At 41.4% G+C, this 13872-nt stretch overlaps 1 long non-coding RNA gene across 1 annotated transcript; it reads right to left on the bottom strand.

The window, feature by feature from the left end:
• Positions 1 to 577: 577 nt before the first annotated feature.
• LOC119805273 lies at positions 578 to 3622 on the bottom strand. The gene is made up of 2 exons (XR_005283883.2): positions 3300 to 3622; positions 578 to 1001 (listed from the first exon to the last, which is right to left on the bottom strand). It is a non-coding gene; the product is annotated as an uncharacterized LOC119805273 (long non-coding RNA).
• Positions 3623 to 13872: the final 10250 nt, after the last annotated feature.

Here is a 13872-nt window from a genome sequence, read left to right as displayed (position 1 = left end):
CTGCGCAGAGAAAAAAAAAAGAAGGCTTCAGCCTGGGGCCAACTGGCCTCTGCAGTTTAAAGAGAGGGTCTTGCTTGGGCAATAAACCTTTTACAAGATTTATAATTGGGGAAGGGGGCAGAGTCAGAGGTTCAGAACTGGAGAACACATACAGGGACACAGACAGACAGACACAGACAGGCAGACACACACACACACACACACACACACACACACACACACTTATGCAGGTCTGATCTTACAGCTTCCAGAATGGCATAATGGACCTGGAGATGCTCCAGAGAAGAGCCACTCTATAATCAAAAGGATGGTGGTGGTTGCGGAGTCGGGACGGGGGGGGGGGGGGGGGGGGGGGGGGAGCAGAATGCCTTATGAAGATAGATTAAACAAATTCGTACTCTTTAGTCTAGAATGATGAAGGCTGGGAAGGGATGTGACCAGAGTGTATAAAATTATGCAGTTAGAGACAGAGAACACAGCCTTATTCATCACAACTGAGAATTCTAGAACTAACAGCCCCCTAAGAGCTAGAAGGAGGTTCAGCTAAAGAAAACATGACACCATGTCAGGATCCCAGTTTGCGTTTTTGTTCAAGACAGTTTTATATCAGGATAGGCTTTTTAGACCACAGCAGCCATGAAAGGGAGACAGAGGGATTATCAGTAACCGCGTTTTATAGATGAAGAAACGGAATATGAGTTAAAAATTCTCTGTGACTTTGCAGCTACTAAGTGACAGAAATGTGATTCAAAGAGGGATCTCAAGTCGAGGGCTCTTACTATGAAAGCGCCTGCAAGGCCCTGTTCCTGCAACTCAACCCAAGGATGAAATCCTCCAGGCAGGCTGGAGAGATGGGGCAAGGTGTCTGCTCTGAAAACTTGAGGACTGAGCCCAAGCTAAAAGTCAGGTGCAGCAGCGCTTGCTTGTAACCCCAGCCCTGAAGGTGCAGAGACTGCAGAATCCCAGGGGTTGTTGGCTAGTCCCAGGTCCAGTGAGAAATCCTGTCTCAAAAAAAAAAAAGATGGAGAGAGAATGATTAAGGAAGACTCTCTACAGATAACCTCAGACCTCCTTATGCGTGTGCGTACACACACACACACACACACACACACAGGCACACACAGGCACTCACACACACACACACACACACACAGAGTCCTGAGAAGAAGGAATGGGGGTGAAGTCCTTGGTTCCTTTCCAGATCTGCCTTGCTAATCTGCTCTGAGACATTGTTTCCTTACCCAGGAAATGGAACCAAAGGCCCTTGGCCTTTCTCACCTTCCAAAGGAAGAAAATATTCTTCCTGAAGGTTAAAAAGGAAGGCTTTTGTAAAGAACTTGGGCGCCCCAGGGGCCAGGTTGAATGCTGTGTCAAGTATTATTAGCAGTCCTACACTACAGACGTGGGTTAAAGATCTGTGGCACATGTCCTAGATAGACACAAGATGGCCACTCTTGTAAAGATGGGTGTCTTAATCAAGCTTGGCGTGTAGGTCATTCTCTAGGAGCTCCAGGGAGGCAGAAAGAAAACCTGTATTTATACTGTAGGAGTGACTGTCTTTCAATCCGATTTACTTAGCTCTTCCTTCTACCACTCTGAATATCTCAGGTTTAATGTGAGGAACTCCTGCAACCAGTCCTGATTTCTCAGGAGTGCTTCATAATCAGCTTATTTTGCTTCCGTGAAAGTAGCCTTGAGGAAAAGAGATTTTTATACAGGCTGGAAGACTGTTCACCGCCACCTTGTTTAGCAATGAGTGTCTCCCCTAAGCAACCACACAGCTAGAGAGGCTGAAAGATGCCAAATACAGGCTTGTTACTGTAGCATGCTGCCTTAAGTAGACTCAAGGAAGCTTTTGCATTTTAGAAAAAAATGCACCTACCCATCCAGTGAAACAGAAAGCGTATGGTATGGGACCTTTATAAAAAAAAAAAAAAAAGCCACAAACCAATGAGGAACTCTTAATGGCCGGGGGGGGGGGGGGGGGGGTTTAAAGCCTTACCTTCTGCAGCATCTGTATTCCCGAGTCGTGTGTGAAAATTGAACATAATTTCTAAAAGAACTCATGGAGCCAGCTGTTTAAAAGACTTGCATTCGTCTGGGCAGCGGTGGTACATGCCTTTAATCCCAGCGCTCAGCAGGCAAAGGCAGGCAGATCTCTGTGAGTTCGAGGCCAGCCTGGTCTACAAGAGCTAGTTCCAGGACAGGCTCCAAAGCTACACAGAGAAACCCTATGTCTAAAAACAAACAAGCAAACAAACAAACAAAAACAAAAAAGCCTTGACTTCTATGTGTGTCTCCCATACTATCTCTTGGGAGGGGAGGTATGGGCCTTGGAACACAGCAAACACGCAGTCAAGTTAAAATGACTTTGAGACCCCGAGCAGAGAGAGCAGAAGTGGCTGTGACAAGGCATGAGATAGTAGCAGCAGTCTCCTTCCCAGAAATGATGTACCTGTTTGGATCTCGGAAAAGGAGAGGGGCTTGAATGAGAACTAGTGAGTAGGGGGACTCAATGGGGGCCTTTCTTTGGGTATCTAAACTTCTTTCTCATCCAAAGAAAGTTTATCTAAATTCAGAATGAGCTGAGCAATTGAAAAGCAAAGGACAATTTCTTCATGGAATTCATCCCGATTTTCTTCTTTTCAAAACATGTGCAGATTGTATGCATAAATAGACTCTTAATAAATTTTACCAATAGACAAACCATCTAGATGAAGGAACAGGTATTTCATGCAAATGGAGACTACTCTAAAATTGCTTGGTTAGTTTCTGATTAAAAAAAGAAATTATTATAGCGGCTTAAAATAAATCCTTTTCATTGCAAGTTTAATCAAGCATATAGTGCTGCCCTAGGTTGCAAACTATTTTACAGCATCAGGAAACTTTGCCAACAGAGCTGCAGCCCAATTCTCTCTATCTTCTTGAAGCCAATAATGAAGACTCTTCCCAGAAGCCTTCGGAGTAGAAAAATGCCAGATGGCGCTCTGTTTCTAACACATTCACCCTGGGAATACTCAAAACAATCACCTCCTTATTTTGATGATCAATTTGACTTAGTTAAATTAATGTAGTACGTTCCAGACTCCGAATTTGTGATTCTGAACCAGAAGAATATCTACACACACACACACACACACACACACACACACACACACACACACATTATGCATGTATATTTAAAAGGGATGGTCATACACATTCGTATCATAAATATACATGCACACATATTAATTCACACATGCTATATGTATATGCATCTAAACTACTGTGTCTATACACTGATTATCATCACTTACTTCCCAGTTTTCAGGCTTCTATTGACCAAAAATGCAGAGGAACTTCAGAAAAGTGGAGCAGCTCGGAGTCCACACATTCCTAGTTGAGGTTCAGCGTTGGAGCTACCAGACTACTTTAGGTCAATGACTGGTACTTAGTGTCTATACCACAAAGTGAGTCCACACTCAAGAGAACCATAGTTGAAGGTCTCATTTCAACCGTGAAACTTGAATGGTTCCCCTTGTCAGCTGGTCACTTTCGTTGGGTACCAGGAGAACAAGAACAGCACGAAGGGATAACAGTGGTACTGCTTGGTCTTTGCTTTGTTGTTTTCCGTTTTATAGTGACCTTTGTTTATCCATCACATTTCCCAATGGCAGTAAGCAATTTATCATAATGTGATATTGACGTGGATGCGCCATCATTTACTTACCCCTCTGCTGTTACTGGACATTTTAGTGATTTCCAGTTTTCAAACTTGTAAATAGCATAATGAACTTTTTCTTAGTAGAAGCTACAATTATTGAATTATTAATTGAAGAGTTCCAAAATATATATTATTGTATGAATTTTATTCCCATACAAAAGTGCACATACTGATACATTCACACACACACACACACACACACACACACACACACACACACACACACTGACCAGATTAACCTTTCTAACACAGATGCCCTTTCTCAGTTATCCTCCAGGAAGTTACCAGTACTCTGATATTTATCAACAAACCTAAATACTTTTTTGTTTATTTTCGTAAATGTATTTTAATTACAATATTTCTCCCTTCCCTTTCCTCCCTCTAATCCCTCCTGTATACCCCTCCCCATCTCTTGTTCAAATTCATGGCTTCTTTTTCTGACAATTGGTATTGCATGCATATCTACATTTGCATATACATATATATCCCTAAATATAACCTGTCCAACCTATATGTTACCTGTATGTGTGTTTTCAGGGCTGACCGCTTGGCACAGGACAACCAATTGTTGTGCTATTCCCTGGGGAGGACCTCCTCTCCTGTTCCCAGCTTTCCTCAGTGACGACTGAGGACTCATGAAGCCCAAATACCTTAAAGTATGTACTGTCAGATTTCCTCCAAAACATTGGTAGCAAAGCATAGGAAAATGTCTGAGTTCCCAGATCATTTTGGTTTGTCATAGAAAAGGAGATACTTAGCTGAAGACACACCAAGATAGAGTCATCAATATGCAGAGATAGTCAAGAAGCTAAATTGGGGTTCCAATGAGCAAAACATATCCAGTAGGCACCACAGATATAGACTACAGACACAGAAGTCAGTCCAGGGCAACAGATAGCACGGTCACAGCCCACAAGTGTCTTAGATCCTCCAAGCACTCACATGTTTCCATCATTGTATTTTTTATTCAATTTTTTAATGTTTTGAATGTTTTGCCTAAGTGTATGTCTGTGAGTGCCTGATGCCCAAAGAAGCCAGAAGAGGGTGCCAGATTCCCTGGGACTGGAGATACAGACAGCTGGGAGCCACCATGTGGGTGCTGGGAATTGAATCCAGGTCCTCTTGTATATTTGCTGTTGCTCTCTTTTGCACATACTTAGTCTTTATATGTAGCTTTCAGTTTTCCTGCACTAATCACTTAGCTATACCTGGTACAGAGCTGGCATTTAAATACTCGTTAAATATAACACTTTGTAGCTACATTTTTCTGCTTATTAAAATAGATGGCGACATTCTAAACCTTTCCTCGGCTGCTTAGTTCTACAGAGCAGCAGAGTCCCAGCTCCCCACAGTTACCATCATAAGCAAAAGAAGGGTCTACAGCTTGGTTATCATTTTTCCAGAATTTTTCTCTGTGAATATTTTTTACTTTTACTCACCCACTTTGAGGATTCAACATTCATTTTTAAAAGTAAACTTTTGAGCTAACAAACAGTAAATCTTTTATTAATCATTGTGACATACTTAATGGTTCACAAATGATTCACATCTTCAACTAACCAAACCTCCTCCAAGGTTATGCTACAGATTGAGTTGTTCCAGGCTGGGAGTGGAAATTCCACATCTCCATTCTATTCATTAATGTGTGATGAAGATCATCAGGAGAGGTCTAGGAAAATGAAGAGAACAAACCCCTTTTTATCTCAAGCGACATGGTTTGGAAACATTCACTGAGTATCACAATGATGCAAGGATACATAATTCCGCTGAATTCTTAATAGGAGTGTTCTGAAGAATGAACAATCTGTTTCCTACAACAGGAAGGGGATGGTTTCTTTGTAAGGTCAAAGTATTTGTTTTCCCACAGAATTTCACGTCTCTCTAATGTAAAGGCACAAAAATGCAACAGAGAACAATGGTGCATAAAACAATGGATACACTGAGGACGGTGTGATATTAAAAGAGCTAGACAATGCTTGAGTTTTAGAATAAATGCAGCGGTCTCTAGTAATAATAATATAATGATATTAAAATCAGAGTAAAATCACTCAAGGAGTAAATGTAATTAACATTTTGTAGAATAAATATTTGCATGAAATGCTATTAAAGAAGCATAGCCCTACTGAAAAATTCCCCATGCTTATTACTCTTTCATCAGAAAAAGAGAGAAGATGATGGAGAAAGTAGCTTTAAAAGCACAAGAATGATTTGCAGGGAGCATTCGGGGTAGCTCATCATTTAAATGCCCTGGTTTACCTGATAGCAGTGGCAAATGGTGGGGTTAGTACATACAATAGAATTCAGTTAAGCCATAACTACCCAGTTTCCTTCCTCTAATTAATTACTGAGCTCAGTACATCCTTTTCCCTTTTTTATCATAAAACAATCATTAAACACCTAATTAAATGTGGCATTGTCACAGGCGGGGAAGTGTGTATCCAACTGCTTCGTTCAGGTTTAGCCTGGAGATGATGCCCGTGTTCCATATTTTCTGGGAATCAATATATTTGCTACCAGTTAAAACTGTTCCACAGAAGCTTTCAAAATGTTTACTCTCTGTGACCCAGTAATTCCACTTCTGGGAATCTGTGCTAGGAAAAAAGAAAGCTGGACTAAGATTTATTGTGGAAGTCAGCAATGGCAATGTTATTTACAGCCTAAGAATTGTAGGGGAAAAAACCTGAAATACTCAAAATTAGGGGAGTGATTTAGGAGGTAATGCCATAGGCACGTGGTGAATTTGTAATACAGCTAGGAAAATCGTGTTTTCAAATATTTAAGAGTCCAGACACATACATAGCAATGAGGGAAGGGGTAGGCTAATATGTGTGTGCATGCTATGATTCCAGTTTTGTTTAAAATTTCACACGTTTGCAGAGAAAATGACTCAAAGGTCACTTGCAACATTAACTGTATCTGAGCAGGGAAATGGCCAATTATTTTTATGCTTTCCTCTATTTTTAAATATATAAGAAATTGTCCTACTGAAATTAGCACCAACTAAACAATTCTGTTCAATAAACAAATTGGTGGGTGTGAATTATATTCTCAGCCTTGCAGAGTATGCCTGGACTCACCCTGGATGTGCTGTTTGATTCCCCAGTGCATGCACATGCATGCGCACGAACACACACACACACACACACACACACACACACACATCTTTTTCAGTCTTGTTTGGCTTCATACAAGTTTCAGAAAATGTGACACCTTTTTCAAGGGAATTTGTAGTGCTCATTGGCGTGATTAATGCTCGTTGGTGCTAGCAGGTGGGCATGGGCATGCAGTTATCCTGGTAGGACTGTTTATGCCCCTGAAATAACACCAGTAGAGGGCTGTCTACTCTGTGGATTGCCTGGAAGGAGCTGTTTGGTAGAAAACTGGCCAGACTGTGAAGACAAAAGGAAATTTGTGCAGAAAGCTGGTGAAGGGGAAGAGAAATTTGAGGGCAAGACAGAATAGAGAGAGTGATATGCCATCAACTACTGTTTGCTAAGACTTCTATGAGTTACAGTTTACAAGAAATAGGACTGAGCCAGTAAGAAATCCTATTGGAGGTGAAATATACCCAAGCCCATGCCTGTTTGCCCTCTCTGTAAGGAACCCAGATTCTTGCTATAACAAGCAGGGAAGTGTTGGGGAAGGGCCGTCTTCCTTTAACAAAAACTCTGACATGGGATGTCCTTCTGTATTTGTGTTGCTTTTATTGGTTGATGAATAATGGTGTTTTGGCTTTGGCTTAGCAGAGTAAAGCCAGGCAAGAAACCTGAACATAAGTAGAGAGAGAGTAGGCAGAGTCAGAGAGACACCAGATAGCTGTGGAAAAAGAAAGACGCTGCTGCCAGAATGCCACAGTCTCGTGGTGATACACAAATGAATAGAAATGGGTTAATTTAAGATATAAGAGCTAGGTAGAAAAAACGCCTAAGCTATTGATCAAACAGTATTGTAATTAGTATAGTATCTGTGTGATTATTTGGGTCTGATCATCTGGAAAATGAACATGCAGTCTCTGCCTATAAAACTTCTAAATGACACACGTAAAATATACAGGCAAATCCCAAATAATACAATTGCATTAAAAATGAGTCTTCCCTGCCCCAATTTCACTTGCCAAAAGTAACCTCTATTGAAAGACCTTTCTATTTCTCCTCTACATATACAATAGGCACACAGGTTCACACATATTTATAAACGTGACAAACAAAAATTGAACCACATTCTAAATATTATTCTATATCAGACTTAAAGAAACCCAGCTGGATAGTGGTGACACATGCCTTTGATCCCAGCATTCAGAAGGCAGAGGCAGGCAGATCTCTGTGAGTTCAAAGCCAGCCTGGTCTACAGAGCTAGTTTCAGAACAGCCAAAGATACACAGAGAAATCCTGTCTCGAAAAACAAAAGAAAGAAAGAAAGAAAGAAAGAAGAAACTCAACACTTTTCATGAATCTTTTTTCTATGTCACTTTCTGTAAATTTGCCTCATTTTAGCTGCTGCATATTATTCTATAGCATTTTTGTTTGTTTGTTTGTTTAAAAACAAATCCCTCCATGATTGAACATTTAATTTAGTTCCGGTTTTTCATACCTATAAGCAATGTGCTAAACATGCCTGTGTGCACACCACAGAATCAATTTAAGGGAAAATCTTCCTTCCATCAGATATGCATTACCTAACCATTTGCAATTAGTTTCCTGGGCTCTGGAGAACAGTTTTTAATGGCTATGCCAAATGTTCTGTAGCATCCCGAATAGTCCAAGGCATCCTTTCCAATTAAGTTGGAGTCTACTACACACTGCATTTTAAATTACTTTGTGCTTTAAGGACAGGGAGCTGTCTTACATTATTGATACAGTGTTATAATGTCCTATCTTGGTATTAATATCCTGAACTTGAATGAGCACTGTCTGAAGAGAGGCGACAGAGGGAGGCTGCTGGTACCTACTACCAAGGGCAGCCCACGCCAGGGCAGCACAAACACAGAAGAAAAATTGTTGTTCCTCAAGTTGAGCCCAGCATCTGGCAGAAGGCCCAATTTCAGACAAGGCATTTATCTGCTGCCTATTGGTTGGCAGGAAAGGAGGGAAGCACCTATATGGCCATCAGAACTGGTAAAGGAGACCTGCTGCTTTCTGGTACCTCCCATCCTATCTGCCTCCCCTTCGCCAAACTGAAACACATTGTTTCAAATATGCCATTTGGCTGCTACAAGCTCTTATCTTGATATCCTACTTGGAGGTGAACTCATTAGCCTTTGGGTGATGCCCCCATCAAAACTTAGCCTTTTTTATAATGTCTAGCTACTAGTATTCATTTGTATTGGCAATCTTGGGATCAAAAAAAACACTCTTTATCTGTATGTATTTGGTCAAATCAGCCAATGCCTCTCTGAGTCTGGTTTTTTTTAATTTGTTTTATTTTATTTTTTAATTAATTAATTGTTTATTTTACGTACCAACCACAGTTTCCACTCTGTCTTCTCCTCCCTTTCCCTCCCCCACCTCCTTTATAACCCCCCACCCCTCAAAAAGGGTAAGGCCTCCCATGGGAGTCAGCAAAGCATGTGAACCTCTGTTTCCACGCCTGTAAAATGGGAATCATGCAGATCTTTTATTTTTAAATGTGCATTAGTGTTTGATCTGCAGGTCTTTGTGAGGGAGTTGGATCCACTGGGGATAGAGTTACAGACTGTTGTGAGCTGCCATGTGGGTGCAGGGAATTGAACTTGGGTCCTCTGGAAGAGCAGTCAGTGCTCTTAACTACTGGCCATCTCTCCAGCCCCCATGTAGAACTTTGTTTGCAATGTTTCATCATACCTTATCTCACAAAGCTGATGTAAAAAATACAGTATTACATAATGTCTTCCCTCACAGATTAAGAAAGGGTTCTCTGATGATATGATGTCAAAGTCCCTTATTATTTGTTTCAGATAAGCTAGTTTCATCTCTTACTGTTTCAGTTGGATTTTTGGTTAAGAGAATGTAAGAAAACTTCTTACTACGGTGAAAATGTCAGGCAGTGGAGATCCATTGTGATGGGAAAATCTTTCCAGGCCTTCAAATCCACATATGGGGAAGATGATGTTATAATCAAGAAAGAAGCTCGCCAGAGACCATTAAAAACAACTGTCAGGAAGATCTCTCGTAGTCTTTATTGTCACCCAGTAAAGAGGAAGGTTGGTAGGAAGGGGGCGAGATAGCATAGACTTCTGTGGGTTGGCCCGAGGCTCTGTCTTCCCTGGGGAGATGTGCGCTAGCAACTGTTTGGTGTATTTTTAAAGGTCAGAGAGGCTTGGGCTCTATAGGGTGGAGTGGCTGTGGCACCTGATTAATGTCTGTGCAGTACTTTCCAGAATGAAATTTAATCAGCAGAATGATTGCAGCAAGCAGCTGCCTGGAGGAAAATGATCCTGTTCTAATGGTGACTCGTTTGATGTGTTGGCATTGTTGTAAGGCACGTACATTATTAGTTCAAGCAAAGGGGCCCCAACTAGGACACTAGATCAACGAGTAGGGAAATACAGCAACAGCATCGGCCTTGCCATGGCTCTGCATAGGGCCATCGCTGTCAGACTGTCAGTTCCTCCTCACTCCGAGGACCTTTCCTGTCAGCCTCCTTCCCACCCCTAGGGTCTTCCTTGTCAGCTCTTGTTGCATCCCCCACATCATTATCCATTCCCAGAGTACCCTCAGATCCATCATTCTGGACACGCTCTCGCACTGCAGCGTCAAGGCTTTCACTGACTCACGCACGCCCAAGCACAACTCCCTCCTCTCCCTTCATAGGTATCCTCAAGGTTTAAGTGAAATGACAAAAGGGCCTCTCCTCACAGAAAATGATGGGAGTGTTCAGGTCTAATTAACCCTTCTTGCCCTGTTTTTCCGTTGTCAGCACAGAGGTGATTATTCAGACTTGCAGAAACTCTGTGCTCACTATTACACTCTTTAATATGTAGAAAATTCAGCACAGGCCCATGTGACTGACATCTCCTACCACACAAATGATGAATTCTGCATGAAAGCTGAGTGCATGAGGCATTCCTCGCCAGGATGTGTGGTTCTGTGGTGTGCAATAATTTTTTCTAATAGAAGAGGTAATATAGTTGAGTTGGTCACGATTTCTTTGCTGGACTTTATTTCCCTAGTTGGCATTTTTTTTTCACTGAATCTCTCCAGAGGGTCCCCCAAATGATGACCAGTGTCTGAGTCAGAATAAGTGCACTACTTGAAGCTAGGAAGTCTACAGTTCACAGTAGGAAGAGAAGAGTGCAGGGTCAAAGTGGATGGAAGCATAGCCTTGTCTAACATCAGAGGCTGAACAGTTTAGTGTTCTGTGGGTCACTGAGACTGCTTCAAAATTTGTACACTTTTCCTGAGGTACTACCCAAGGGCCCTGTGTATGAAATAAATGTGGAATCCAAGAAAAATGGAAGCCCACTTAGTGTCCCTAGTCATATTAAGTTGTGTTTGTGGCGGGAAGGGGCTATCAAGATGGCTGGGAAGGACTGGAGTATGTAGAAATGTTAAGTCATAGCTAAAAGACACTGCACCTAGAGTAGAACAGACCCTTGGTGAGCACTTGATATTTCTAGGGACTAGAAATAAGGAAAATGCAGATCCTGTTCTCCGGGAGTTCATACTGAAATAGGGAAGACAGATTTTGAAAGATCATGTCAGCCAGGGTTAATAGCACATACCCATAATTCTAGCACCCATAAGAACCGAAGCGAGAGGATCACAGGTTGGAGACGTCTCTGAGCTGCATGTCAAGACTCTCATTTTCTTTCAAAGGTTGCATTGGCTACTGAGAGAAGAGGGAGAAGAGGTTCATGGACTAAAGGTACAAAGGAAGTGTCACCTGACTTCATTATTAAAGAATTCATTCATTCATTCATTCATTCCCTGTGAACATAGTCAGGGACTGGTTTTGTTAATTATTGTATGCATAATGCTGAGGATATTACCAGAAATATTATAGATCAATAGATGATCATTGAACAAATGAATACCTGATATGTGCCAACCCATGTGTTTAACACTTGGGATACATGAGGAAGTGTATCTATATAGATTTCAGTCAAGACTAGATAGTTTAGAGGTTGGAGAGATCTCTCAGTTGTTAAGAACACTTGCTACACCATCATGAGAACCCCAGTCCAGACCCCAGTACTCACATAAAAAGCTGGACATCCTACAAACACCTGTAACTCTGACTTCAAGAAATCCAGTTCTTTCTTCTGGCTTCCATGCCTGTACAGGTACACACACACACACACACACACACCACCACCACCACCACCACCACCACACCACACCACACAAAATAAATGATAAAATCAATCTTCAAAAAGACTAACAGGTTTATATTGTTCAGATTGCTTCTTTCCTTTTTTCTCCTATGTAACTGTATTAAAGCAGGGTATTGAGGTCTTCACTTGTTACTATTGAATTGTTCCTTTCCCATCACAGTTGTAGCTGAGATAGTAGCTATGAAACAGCAACAACCAGAAGATCCTGGTAGTGTGGGCATCTGGTGTCATTCTAGGTGTGCATTTATTACTGTTAAATATTCTGAATTCCAGGTCATTTTAAACTATAAAATGTACCACTTCATGTCGATTAACTCTTATCTCAAAGTCTATTTTGTCTGAAGTATGTGTTCTTCAACTCTCCTTTGGTTAGACTGCATGGTCTAATTTGATCAATCTTTTTACTTTTAACATAATTGTGTTGTTTTAATCTTAATCCTTGTCTCTTGCAGCTAGTAGATAGTTGGATCATTTTTAAAATGTGTTAATTAAATTTGCTCTTTGATTGTTTCATACATGTATATAACGTATTCTAATTATTCTCCCCCATCATCTCTTATCTGTTTCCCATGCCTATCAATACCCTCTCCAGTCTCCAGCTCCTTTCTTTGAATTTTTTTGACAGGACCAGTCTTGCGCATACACAGTGCAGGTAACTGAAGCTTCTGTGAGCTCATGATTGCAATGGCTATGCCGTGCCCAGACAATGGCATTCCACATCCCTTCTCACTAAACTGACATTCTTTCTGCTTCTTCTTCCATGATGCTGCCCTAGTCTTAGAGGGGCTGCTACAAATGTCTTATTTAAGGCTGCGAATTCAGCACACTCAGCGCCTATGAGTCTCTGCGTTCATTGCTATTCACTGCAAAGAGAAGCTTCTCTGATCAAGGCTGAGAGCAGCATCTATCTATGGTTATAAACACAGGGATTTAGAAGGCAAGTTGGTGCTGTGTCAATGTAACTCAAGAGCAGTAATAAGTTCTCCTATAGGGCCCAGAACTTCCCCAGCCATGTGTTTTGGTCTGGGTTACAGTACCAGACATGGATTCCCTCCTGTAGAGTGGGCCTCCAATTTAGTCAAAGGGTGATTAACTGTCCCCATAGCAGCCGGAGCACTATTGCACAAGTAAACACATCTTGCCGGGATGGCTGATATTGAAGATTGTAGGGCTCACACCTGGTTAAGATCATCTGGATCATTTCTTTAACAGACTTTTTTTTTTTTTGTCTTAAATGAAGCCTGTTTCGTTGCATGCTAACTTCAAGATTAACTGACAAAAGAGAAACACAAATGCGAAGAGGGAAAAGGGACTTTGGTCCAGTCCAGCCCCACTCATGTCCCTTCCTTCATGCTTGCCACATAAATTACAAATCACATCTTTCCATGCCAGATGTGTAGCAATGCAGGTCTGTTAGGAGTGCCTTCTGCACTTGTCTCTTAAATCAGAAAAAAAAAGAGAATACGGTGTGATTTGTGTAAACAGATGATCACCACTAAGTGATTGTGAAGAAAGTTTTCTGGAGGAGGATGGCGGGGTGGGGGTGAGGGTGGGGGACTAGGCCTCTGTAGTCAAATGTTTCTTTCTCTACCGCCTATTACTAATGCTGTCAATGTAACAAAGGACTCAGTTTTCAAAGGTGCAGAAAAGAGAGATGGAGATGTGGGTGCAGAATATGACAAAACTGGACATTCAAAATGTATTAGGACAATTTATGCAGTGAATCATGGACTGGGGCAGACTAGCCCTTGGACCTCTGTATTATTACACGTATTCTGAAGTGACATCATCCTTTGCCAAAATCCACCAATTAGTAAAGCTTTGCACATTGACCAATATAGAGAATCAAATCATA

Source organism: Arvicola amphibius, chromosome X, assembly GCF_903992535.2.
Source record: "Arvicola amphibius chromosome X, mArvAmp1.2, whole genome shotgun sequence".
NCBI lineage: Eukaryota > Metazoa > Chordata > Mammalia > Rodentia > Cricetidae > Arvicola > Arvicola amphibius.
Note: the sequence above shows the minus strand (reverse complement) of the source record. Positions and strands in the feature narration are given on the sequence as shown.